The following is a 13,441-nucleotide window of genomic DNA, read 5'->3' as shown; positions in this document are numbered from 1 at the left end:
TGCTTAATATCTTAACTCTAGCTATATTGGTTTTTTCAAAGAAGATTTTTTTAAGTTTTTGCTATAACAGTGTACAATATGAAAGAGGAATGTCCAATCATTCCTGTTTATTATGGCTCTTTTGGTCATTTTTAGTGGTTAAACTGGTACATAAAAATCAAGGCAAATTTATATAAATGGACAATTCTTTATAAAATCATTGAAATATCAAAAGCATTTTTATTAACAGATCAAATATTTACATACACAATTCACATTTCTAAATTAACTTCTTATATATCTAACACTTCTTGGCCACAATTATTCTGCTACAACATAATGTTCGGTGCCCGAACATTTTGTGAAATGAAAAATAAATGAATTACTTCATTGACCAGACTAAATCATCAAATCAAAGTTTTAACTAAAAATGTTAGGGCACCGAACAATTTCCAAATTAAAACAAAGATTAACTGACAATAAACCGAAGCATTAAATACAAGATTTCATTCAAAATGTTAGGGCACCGAACATTTTGCAAATTAAAAAAAGATTTACTAAAGATGGACGCAAGTGTTTAGTCAATGTTTTAACTAAAAATGTTAGGGCACCGAACAATTTCCAAATTAAAACAATGATTTACTGACAATAGACCGAAGCATTAAATACAAGTTTTCATTCAAAATGTTCGGGCACCGAACAATTTACAAATTAAATTTTTTTTTTTACTGAAAATGGACTTATAATAAGTGTTAAATCAATGTTTTAACTAAAAATGTTAGGGCACCGAACAATTTCCAAATTATAGAAAAGATTAACTGACGATAGACCGAAGCATTAAATACAAGTTTTCATTCAAAATGTTCGGGCACCGAACAATTTTCAAATTAAAAAAATATTTACTGACGATAGACTTAAGTGTTAAATCAATGTTTTAACTAAAAATGTTCGGGCACCGAACAATTTCCAAAATAAAACAAAGATTAACTGACAATAGACCGAAGCATTAAATACAAGTTTTCATTCAAAATGTTCGGGCACCGAACAATTTTCAAAATAAAAAAAAGATTTACTGACGATGGGCTTCAGTGTTGAATCAATGGTTAACTAAAAATGTTAGGGCACCGAACAATTTCCAAAATAAAACAAAGATTAACTGACAATAGACCGAAGCATTAAATACAAGTTTTCATTCAAAATGTTCGGGCACCGAACAATTTCCAAAATAAAAAAAAAGATTTACTGACGATGGGCTTAAGTGTTGAATCAATGTTTTAACTAAAAATGTTAGGGCACCGAACAATTTCCAAATTAAAACAAAGATTTACTGACAATAGACCGAAGCATTAAATACAAGTTTTCATTCAAAATGTTCGGGCACCGAACAATTTCCAAAATAAAAAAAGATTTACCAACGATGGGCTTAAGTGTTGAATCAATGTTTTAACTAAAAATGTTAGGGCACCGAACAATTTCCAAATGAAAACAAAGGTTAACTGACAATAGACCAAATCATTTTTAAAAATGTTAGGGCACCGAACATTTTGCAAAATTAAAAAAAAATGACTTTGAAAAAAATCATTTTTCAGCACTTTTGCCAAATTATTAAGGAGAAAAGCAACAAAAAGAAATGAATTATTATATGACTAGACAAAAGCATTAAATCAGTGATTTAATTCAAAATGTTTGGACGTAAAACAATTTCCAAATTTAAACAAGAGGGCCATGATGGCCCTGAGGTCGCTCACCTGTATATAGCCCCCGTCCCCGGCCCAATTTTTACCCAAGGGCTTTTATTTGTTTATTTGAACAGACTTGGTAGACACCCATAAGAAGATGTTTCATGCAAAACATCTAAGTTCTAGCTCATTGGGTTTTTTAAAAGAAGATTTTTTTAAGTTTTCACTATACACATATAGTTAAAAAAAATGACATCCCTCGGGCAGGGCCAGTTTTGACCCCTGGGCTTTTATTTGAACAAACTTTGTAGATATTTACTTAAAGATGTTTCATGCTTAATATCTAAAACTCTAGTTATTTGGGTTTTTTCAAAGAAGATTTTTAAGTTTTTGCTATGTATATAAGGAAAATCAATGACCCCCGGGGCGGGGCCAGTTTTGACCCCAGGGCTTTTATTTGAACATACTTGGTAGACACCCATTAGAACATGTCTCATGCTAAATATCTTAGCTCTAGCTCTTTGGGTTCTTTAAAAGAAGATTTTTTAAGTTTTTACTATATGCATATAGGGAAATTCAATGACCCCCTGGGGCGGGGCCAATTTTTGACCCCAGGGCTTTTATTTGAACAAACCTTGGTAGACATTCACTAGAAGATGTTTCATGCCAAATATCTAAGCTCTAGCTCTTACGGTTCTTTAAAAGAAGATTTTTTTAAGTTTTTTACTAATATGCATATAGGGAAAATCAATGACCCCCTGGGGCGGGGCCAATTTTGACCCCAGGGCTTTTATTAAAACAAACTTGGTAGACATTCACTAGAAGATGTTTCATGCCAAATATCTTAGCTCTAGCTCTTTGGGTTCTTTAAAAGAAGATTTTTTAAGTTTTTACTTTATGCATATAGGGAAAATCAATGACCCCCTGGGGCGGGGCCAATTTGGACCCCAGGGCTTTTATTTGAACATACTTGGTAGACATTCACTAGAAGATGTTTCATGCCAAATATCTAAGCTCTAGCTCTTACAGTTCTTTAAAAGAAGATTTTTTAAGTTTTTACTATATGCATTTAGGAAAAATCAATGACCCCCTGGGGCGGGGCCAATTTTGACCCCAGGGCTTTTATTTGAACAAACTTGGTAGACATTCACTAGAAGATGTTTTATGCCAAATATCTAAGCTCTAGCTCTTCTGGTTCTTTAAAAGAAGATTTTTTACGTTTTTACTATAGGCATATAGGGAAAATCAATTACCCCCCAGGGCGGGGCCAATTTTGACCCCAGGGCTTTTATTTGAACAAACTTGGTAGACATTCACTAGAAGATGTTTCATGCCAAATATCTAGCTCTAGCTTTTTGGGTTCTTTAAAAGAAGATTTTTTAAGTTTTTTACTATATGCATATAGGGAAAATCAATGACCCCCGGGGCGGGGCCAATTTTGACCCCAGGGCTTTTATTTGAACAAACTTGGTAGACACTCACTAGAAGATGTTCCATGCCAAATATCTTAGCTCTAGCTCTTACAGTTCTTTAATAGAAGATTTTTTAAGTTTTTACTATATGCATATAGGGAAAATCAATGACCCCCCGGGGCGGGGCCAATTTTGACCCCAGGGCTTTTATTTGAACAAACTTGGTAGACACTCATTAGAAGATGTTTCATGCCAAATATCTAAGCTCTAGCTCTTAGGGTTGTTTAAAAGAAGATATTTAAAGATTTTTCTTTCGGTTGCCATGGCAACCAGAGTTCTGCATGGAATTAAATTCTTTGAACAATTTTTAAAGGTGACCACCAAAGGAACAATCCTGTGAAGTTTGGATGAAATTGGCTCAGTGGTTTATGAGGAGATGTCATTTAAAGCAAAAGTTTACGGACGGACGACGGACGGACGACGGACGCCGGACGAAAAGCGATCACAAAAGCTCACCCTGTCACTTTGTGACAGGTGAGCTAAAAAAAAGATTCACTGACAATAAATTGAAGCATTAAATACAAGTTTTCATTCAAGATGTTACAGCACAGAACATTTTACAAATTAAAACAAGAGCACCGCTAGACGGAGCATTATATGCCCGAAAGTATTTTTTTTTTTAGTAAGGATGACCTTAACCGTTGACCTTTTGACCCCAAAATCAATAGGGGTCTTCTACCCAATATGGACAATCATCCTATGAAGTTTGAACATTGTGGGCCAAATGGAACTTAACATATGCTCTGGCAACTGTTTTCAGTATCAAGGAAATAGTGACCTTCACCTTTGACCTTTTGACCCCAAAATTAACAGGGGTCTTCTACCCAATATGGACAATCATCCTATGAAGTTTGAATATTGTGGGTCAAAAAGAACTTAAGTTATGCGTGGAAACATATTTTTCAGTATCAATGTAATAGTGACCTTGACCTTTGACCTTGTGACCCCAAAATCAATAGGGGTCTTCTACCTAATATGGACAATCATCCTATGAAGTTTGAACATTGTGGGTCGAATGGAACTTAAGTTATCCTCTGGAAACTGTTTTCAGTTATAAGGTTATAGTGACCTTGACCTTTGACCTTTTGACCCCAAAATCAATAGGGTTCTTCTACCCAATATGGACAATCATCCTATGTAGTTTGAACATTGTGGGCCAATTGGAAATTAAGTTATGCTCCGGAAACTGTTTTCGGTATCAAGGTCATAGTGACCTTGACCTTTGACCTTGTGACCCCAAAATCAATAGGAATCTTCTACCCAATATGGACAATCATCCTATGAAGTTTGAACATTGTGGGCCAATTGGAACTTAAGTTATGCTCCGGAAACTGTTTTCAGTATCAAGGTCATAGTGACCTTGACCTTTGACCTTGTGACCCCAAAATCAATAGGGGTCTTTTTCCCAATATGGACAATCATCCTATGAAGTTTGAACATTGTGGGTCGAATGGAACTTAAGTTATGCTCCGGAAACCATTTTCAGTTTTAAGGTAATAGTGACCTTGACCTTTGACCTTTTGACCCCAAAATCAATAGGGATCTTCTACCCAATATGGACAATCATCCTATGAAGTTTTAACATTGTGGGCCAAATGGAACTTAAGTTATGCTCCGGAAACCAAATTGCTAACGGACGGACGGACGGACGGACGGACAGACGGACGGACGGACAGACAGACGGACGCCAGGGGGTATAACATAATATGCCCTTTCGGGCATATAAAAAAAGATTTACTGACAATAGATAGAAGCATTAAATACAAGTTTTCAATGCTTTTCAAAGATTGTTGTGTTCAAGTTGAAGAAAATCCATTCAAAAATAACACAGTTATAGCCCCTTTTAGCAAAATCAAGCAAAATTTCGACATTTGACCTTGAAGATCAAGGTCATTTATGAATGTAGGTCAGGTTTAATCTAGTCTGCTTGACGGTCTTGTCCAAAAGTTGTTATGGCCAAGTAAGAAGACAATACACCAATAGCTCATAAAGTTATGATCAAAGTTCAAGTTTGCGGACGGCAATGGAAAAGCTGCCATTGACTGTAACAATACCTCTATTTTTTTCTTCGAAAACAATGCCAAGCTAAAAATGGTGAAAATACACTAATTTGACATTCAAGTTCAAGACCATTATGAGGCAAATTTAATTTCAATTGCTAAATTTGAGCCACAAATCAATCACTAAAGAACAAACATTTTGTCTGATCTATCATATGAAAAAACAATTGATTAAATGCCTTGGAACTACATTTCACTGCAATGAGATACATCTGTCTATTTAGTTTCACTTCAATAGCTCCAATAGGTAGACAGGCAGACAGACAGACAATCTGACTCTAGTATATCCCACTTATCACTGTTGTTGTGTATGGTTTATAAAAATAGAATATATAGAACAAGCTGCTTCCGTATGTTATATAGCACAATTTTGTTTGTTCATTCAACAGTAATTTGCTTGTACTGTTTTACACTAAAATTGCACCTGTGTGAATTAAACAATCACTCTCAACATCTCTCTCTACAGCTATACAGGTACTGTTAATTAACAATTTTTAGCAACCAAATCGAAGTTTCATTAGAATATGCCCATGTTTAATCCAATTATGTTTCTGCCAGTCTGAGTCATTTTCACAGCAGAATCTGAAAATAAATAAGGAATTCATTCAACTTTTTTCATTCTATTATTGGCTTGCATCTATCACTTCACATAATAATCTTTTCAAATTCTGGTACTTAATGTAAGATACAAGTGAATGCCTTTAAAAGACAGATAAATACATGTATAAAAGGCAAACTAGAAAACTTTCAGATGTTATAATAATTAGTCCCAAATTTGTTTGCACAAATTATTGTTTTCATTTTAAGTTCAAAGCCCTTAAAACTATTCAATGTTAACACAAACCATTTTTAAAACAAAGTTCAAGGCACTGAAACTATTCAGTGTTAACCTTTTGTAAAATGCATATTGCATATTTGTAGCCAAAATTATGGCTTCATACATTTCCACAAAAGTATGAGTGCTGAAACATTCAAGAAAAATAACTTTGTCCAAAATCATTGAACCATGACCAAATTCAAACTTTAACTGCTTATTCCTAAGATGTATCTATATGTCAAATTTGAGCTGAATGTGAGAAAATGAACGGAAACTTAAAATATCTGATTTTTATTCAAAATTCAAGAGGGATAACTCTGTCAGCTATCATCAAGCCATGACCAAATTCGAAAATTGACCAATGTATTCTTATGACATATCCATATCTTTAATTTGAGTTGAATAATTGTATAACTGTTGGGGAGATAATGAATTGGAACTGAAAATTTCCTTTTTTTCAAAGTTAAAGGGACATAACTCTGCCAAAAATCATCGAACCATGACCAAATTCGAACTTGACCTGTGCATTTCTTTGATGTATCCATATGTCAAATTTAAGTTGAATGTGTAATACTGTTGGGGAAATTATGGACGGAAACTTCATATTATTTTCAAAGTAAAAGGGGCATAACTCTGCCAAAAATCATCGAACCATGACGAAAATTAAACTTGACCTATATTTTCTCATGACATATCCATATGTCAAATTTGAGTTGAATGTGTAATACCGTTGGGTAGATAATGGAAAGGAAACTGAAAATTTCATATTATTTTCAAAGTAAAAGGGGCATAACTCTGCCAAAAATTATCGAACCATGATTAAATTCAAACTTGACCTGTATTTTCTCATGACATATCCATATGTCATATTTGAGTTGATGTGTAATACCGTTGGGGAAATATGGCGGGGGCATAAAAAAAACAACTTGTTTCTGGTCACAGTCCCCTAAATGAACAGAGTCAGTAGGTAGGGATTTTTCTGGGGGTTGACAGATAAACCGATAACATATATGCAAAGTGCTGCATTAAATATAAATAAATCCCATGTCATTATGACAAATCAGTAAGGGGTAAAATATACAGTCAGTAGGCGAACCAGAAAATAAGAATTTTTTTTTTTGGCCTAAGCAAACTTGAACTATCACAAAATGTGATTAATACACCTGCAAGACTGCTTCGGAAATGAGGAAGTTATAGTAACAGAATACCTTGTAAAAGAATTGAAATAGAGTTATGGTTGTGGGCAATAAAAAGATAGTTGTGGTTTTTGAATGTGGCATTTCCTCACAATAGACCCTTTCATTTAAGACCGTATTCAAGTTGTCGCCCTTAGTGGATGACGTCATTGGGGGATACGGTGGACAATGCCGATACGATTAAGTACAATAATAGAGGGATATAAAGATCTTAATCCTTTCTCTTGTAAGATTGAAATTGCCAAAATTCTGTGTAATTGAATAAGATTTTACATAAAAAGGATGGTGAAATGAATAAAAATGTTTACTATAATAAGGGTAACGATTTGTTTTAATAGTAGACTATATTGCTGGGCAACTGATCATGATTACCATTTTCATTTAGGTAGTTTCAAAAAACGGCTGCGTAATAATTAATTGCAAGATACTGGTTTATTAAAAATCATTTTGATTTAAGCATAACTAAGACAAAGAAAAACAACAATATAAATCTATGTATTTTCAAAACAAAGGGGCCATGATGGCCCTGAGGTCGCTCACCTGTATATAGCCCCCCCCCACAAACCTTTAAGAAGATGTTTCATGCTAAACATCTAAGCTCTAGCACATTGGGCTTTTTAAAAGAAGATTTTTTCAAGTTTTTACTATACACATATAGTGGGTTTTTTCAAAGAAGATTTTAAGTTTTTGCTATACACATATAGGGAAAATCAATGACCCCCCTGGGGTTGGGCCAATTTTGACCCCAGGGCTTTTATTTAAACAAACTTGGTAGACACCCATAAGAAGATGTTTCATGCTAAACATCTAAGCTCTAGCTCATTGGGCTTTTTAAAAGAAGATTTTTTTTAAGTTTTTACTATACACATATAGTTAAAAACAATGACACCCCTGGGGTGGGGCCAGTTTTGACCCCAGTTCTTTTATTTGAACAAACTTTGTAGACACTCACTAGAAGATGTTTCATGCTTAATATCTAAACTCTAGCTATTTGGGTTTTTTCAAAGAATTTTTTTTAAAGTTTTTGCTATGCACATATAATATATCATGGTAATTTTAAAACTGACATAAATATAGTCTGTTCTACCTGTTATGGTCCGGACAAAAGAAAGCAATGGAAAAGTAACAAAGGGCAAGAACTCTGAAATTACTTTAGATAGAGTTATGATTCTTGTGCACTGCACTTCCCCTTATTGTGCTTTACCATTGTAAGAAGTTGTTTTGAATTCCAACAAGTAGCTTTCAAGTTATGCTCCGGACATGGAAAAGTAACAAAGGGCAATAACTCTGTAATTAGAAAAGATAGAGTGATGGTTCTTGTGCACTGCACTTCTGCTCAATGTGCCTGACCATTGTATGAAGTTTTATCACACACCCGTGCCGATTTAGCGACTCTGTAAATATGGTATTGCACGGCCGTGCATATATTTTCATGTGACGTCATTAGCATGTAAAGACGCGCTAAGTGTTTGCGCTACACTATAGGCGCGTCAATGTAAAATGACTCTTATTTCACTTTAAACAGTCTTTCTTTGGTATGTGATAAATAGAATATTTAATTCGTGTATATCCTCTATGTATTGAATTCCAACCATTAGTCAAGTTATGCTCCGGACAAGGAAAATGCAACGGACGTCTGGACCGACAGACCAACCGACCGACCACCGGGTGACTCCTATATACCCCCCAAACTTATGTTTGGGGGTATAAATACTGACAAAATGTGTTAAATAAGGATCATAAAATTTTGTTGCATGTTAAGAATAATTCTTATATTACTTTTATTTTTTGTGTGAGAGGTTCAAAAAAGGAATCCTTTACAGACTGTTGTAAGATGTACTAAGTTCAGACTCACCAACTTTATATAATTATATATTGAGTGCACTGGATTTTGCTGTGATCCAGGGGTAATTATGACAAACAAGAAGTATTTTTAAAAAGATACTTGGACAAGAATGAACTGTTTATTACTCGTCTTTTTGTATGCACTTGTTTTTCTCATCATTTTAGAGTGTCATTTATAACTCAGTAAATTCTAATATTGCATAAGATGTTCACTAAAGAAATAATGAAAATTTTTAAAGCAGTGAAAACTATTTATTGGGAAGTAGTTCACAGATCTCAAGTATCTGAGAAATTAAAACTAGACAAGCATTTTTTAATGACCTCGAAGTGTGACCTTGACCTTTGACCTACAGACCTGGTTCATGTGCATGACACTGCTTCTCATAGTGGTGAACATTTCTATAAAGTTTCATTAGAATCACTCCATATGTGTAGGAGATTATTCTCTGAACAAAAGCAATATAGTTTCTCATCTTGAGTTGCATATATTAACCTAAATTACATGTTTCACACCTGTAGTCATGATAATGACCATTTGTGTTTAAACAAATATAAACAAATATGTTGATGTTTTTTAGAACTGTTTTGTGTGGGACATGACAGTAGCTTTAACTTATTTATTATGAAATTCTATCATGCATGCAGTAGTTAGCACAAGCACACATTTTTTAGCCAGTTTTAAACATTCTTTGTGAAGTTACTTACATTTTCTTTTTTTGCATGGCCTCTGTTTATTATCACCAGTCTTCTCTTACCACATTCCCCTTGCTCACATGCAGTTTTCTGGCTAAGATTATAGACCCTGAAATGTTTAAGCAAAAGCATTACCATTTCTAGTCTAAAAGCCATTATACTAAAACAAGATCCCACTAACTAATTTAGTTATGTTGTTAAAAATAATAGAAAAATTAGAAAGTAAAAACAAGCAATTATAATGGTATTATTATTGCAAGCAATCCATTATAAAAGTCCCCTATCGGTTAGAACCCCAGCAACATTATGATGGGTCATTGGCCATTCAATTATGCCCCTGAATGAATGAATGATATAAATGAACTTAAATCTTTTGAGTTCTTAGTTTGTCTAGCTATATCTTAAGTAATGTGTTAGTTTCCCAGACTGCCTATAAGGAAATCTGTGGAGAAATAAGTAAGTTAAGGAATGAATAAGAAAAATTCAATGTTTAAGGAGGAGATTATTCTGGAAATATGTATGCTAGATTTATAACCCTTGTCATAAGATGTGGGTGTTTGAAGTAAATGCTATAAGGAATGAAAAAATTTAAGTAAAAAATAATAATTTCTAGAAAAAAATCTAAGTGGGACATAATACTGGAAATAGTCAAGCTAGAATATTGAACCTTCTCACACAAAGTCATAATTTGAGTGATAATAAGAAACATATGTATGAGGTTTGAAGTAGAAACATAAATATACATGTATAAAGAAGTTATAAAAAACATCATTTTTTCATGAACATTCTAAGGTCAAGGGGGGTTACATTCTGACATTTTTTGTGCTAAAGTTGTCAACCTTGTCACATATGATGAGGTTGATGATCAGAAACATATATTTGAAGTTTGGAGTATTAATACCTTACGAAATAAAGAACTTATAGTGAAAAAGCGTAAAGACTTGAATAGGAGAAATCTTGACAGCTCTCAATTAATTCTCCCTTAAATATAGTCAAGATTAAAATGATGTGTATAATCTCCATACTGCTATCTATCCATATTTTAAGTTTCATAATATGTTTTCATTTCAGGTGGCACGATAGCTCAGTTGGTTAGACCACTGACTGTCACTCCTGAGGTTCCAGGTTCGATCCTGGGTAACACCCTTGGGATTTTTCAGAAACACTTTCAGTGTTTCCCACCTACCTAGAGGTTTACGTTAAAGAAGCCCAGTTTATCCTTGCACATATCAGTGCTATACACTGGGCATGTAAAAGAAACAAGGAATCTATTCAATAAGAGCTAGGGACTGGTTCTTGGACTCACTTGTATCTCATAGCTGTCTCTATAGTCTGGTGAGGTAAGGACCCTACTGGAAATAAGTGCTTACACTTTCGTAGGTTATCCTTGATCACACAGTCTAAAGAAAATCAATCAATCAATCAATCAGCACTTTTTGAGTAATCACAATTTTTGTTAAATTTGCCATATTTTAAGCCTATTTGTTGCCATAGTAACCAAATTTTTCAACATAGGAAGAACAGAAGACGTGCATAATTTCCATACTACCATCTACCCATAATTCAATGTTCATAAAAATACTTTCAGTACTTTTGGCATTATCACTGGATCCAATTTATGTGTTAAATTAGTTATATTTTCAGACTATTTGTTGCCATAGCAACCAAATTTTTCAACATAGGAAAAAATAGAAAAAGACATGCAATTAATTATCTTCAGACTGCCATCTTACCCTATATCAAGTTTCATAAAAATATTTTCAATACTTTTTGTGTTATCTCAGGATTCAGTTTTGTGAACGGACTGCAGACGGACGGACAGACAGACGGAGGGAGAGTAAACCTCAAGTCCCCTCTAGTTAAACTGGTAGGGGACTAACAAATGATTATTGAATGCTTAAAGGGTACTATTAGCTTTGGATTGTTTGGGTAACCTTATAACACCTCATTACTGCATGGTCATGCTGTGTTGTAATTTACTCTGAGTTGACCATCAAAGCACTTTAACCTTAATAATTACCTGTGGATTGAAAATTGATCCATTAGTTGAATCAAAAATCAAACATTAAGGAATTGTTACTTTAATAACAAGGAGCTACATGAAAGAGATCATTTCTAGTTTAGATTCTACAGTAAAACCTTAAATGAGCCGTGTCATGACAAAACCAACATAATGGGTTTGCGACCAGCATGGATCCAGACCAGCCTGCGTATCCGCGCAGTATGATCAGTGCCTGCTGCACAGTAAATGGGCCAATTTTGTTAGCATCTAAGTCAAAAAATAAAGTTAAACATACAAGACAATATTTGCTCTTGTTAAGTACCTTAGGGTGTCTATAACAATATTTTTAGAAAGAAAGGATAACTTTTAGGATACCTTTTTCAAAATATTACATTTCTTGCGGACTGTGTGGGTAGGGGACGGATGTTACAAAGATGTACTAAAAGTCTGAATATCTTACAGTTTATAATAAAAATTGTATTATTTCTCTTTATTTTATTAAAATATTATGTGTTCTGATTAATGTTACAAAAAAAATCCAGAAAATTAATCTTAGATAATATTAGAGTATTTTTCACACAAAATGAAATTTTCAAACATGTTAGAAACAGAGAGAAATAAAACAAGGATAGGTACACCAAATCATATTTAAATCAAATATGCAAACACATTTCTTATAAACCAGTAGAAATTATAGGACTTTCTTATGTATATTTTTTGTCAGATAACCCAAAAATGAATTGTATCAGGGGGACGGATGTTACATTTTGGGGGGGACGGATGTTTACTAGATGTTTCAAGCTCATAGTTCATACTCTTTTTTGGTTTTATTTTAATGTAATATAATTTATAAAAGTATATGCTTTGTACAGTACAATAAATGTAAAATAATTGAATAAATTATGAGAAAAATGTAGAAATATACCCAACAATTATGGAGTTTCTTACTATTTGCGTTTCACAATTTATCTTACATTTGAATGAACATTTAAATGTTTGAAATAAAATAAAAACATTGCTAATTAAATAAAAGAATCTTTGTTTCCAGATAATGCATTAACGTTAAAGAGAGAATGTCATATCAACGTTTCCTTTATGATACTTGAAATTATTTACAAAATACTTAAGTTAAATAATAAGATTTATATTTGTAAAAGATATGATACAGTGTGAAGTAAATAAGTTTTCAGAATGAAACGTATGCAAGCTTATTGAAGCTTATAGAATTTCTCATTACTAAATACATAAATTATACACAATTAAAAATTTTCATTAAAAATTATAAGATTTTAAATTGCTGCAATTAAGTTCTATCGATTTGATGAAATTTTAAGTAAATTAATGGGGAATGTTAGCAGCATTATCAAAAAATTTCATTATGATTCAGTATCATAATCTCATTATTTCTAACTTTTAATAATTCTCTGTGTATATATTTCAGTGTACATGAACTGCTTAACTTTTTGAACTAATTTGTCATTCAATAAAATTTATAGGTGCAATATAATTTGCGAAGGGTTTATTTACAGAATAATTTTCACAATTATTCCAACTTTTTCATTACAGGAATCCTTACCATATCCTTTACTTACAAGTTTCTTTCACTTTATTAACAATAATTAAATGGGTCAAATTGTATGAAAATGGTAATCCCCCCCCACTGTTTTTAAGCATAATATATATCACCCTAAGGGCTTA

General features: G+C 33.1%; 1 long non-coding RNA gene across 1 annotated transcript; it reads right to left on the bottom strand.

The window, feature by feature from the left end:
- Nucleotides 1-4,896: 4,896 nt before the first annotated feature.
- LOC132741484 (uncharacterized) lies at nucleotides 4,897-11,508 on the bottom strand. Its single transcript, XR_009627284.1, has 3 exons — nucleotides 11,048-11,508; nucleotides 9,754-9,850; nucleotides 4,897-5,772 (listed from the first exon to the last, which is right to left on the bottom strand). It is a non-coding gene; the product is annotated as an uncharacterized LOC132741484 (long non-coding RNA).
- Between the last annotated feature and the right edge of the window lie 1,933 nt (nucleotides 11,509-13,441).

This window comes from Ruditapes philippinarum, unplaced genomic scaffold, assembly GCF_026571515.1.
Source record: "Ruditapes philippinarum isolate M1 unplaced genomic scaffold, ASM2657151v2 ctg2961_1_1_1_1, whole genome shotgun sequence".
NCBI lineage: Eukaryota > Metazoa > Mollusca > Bivalvia > Venerida > Veneridae > Ruditapes > Ruditapes philippinarum.
The sequence above is the reverse complement of the archived record's forward strand: the minus strand, read 5'-3'. Positions and strand labels throughout refer to the sequence as shown.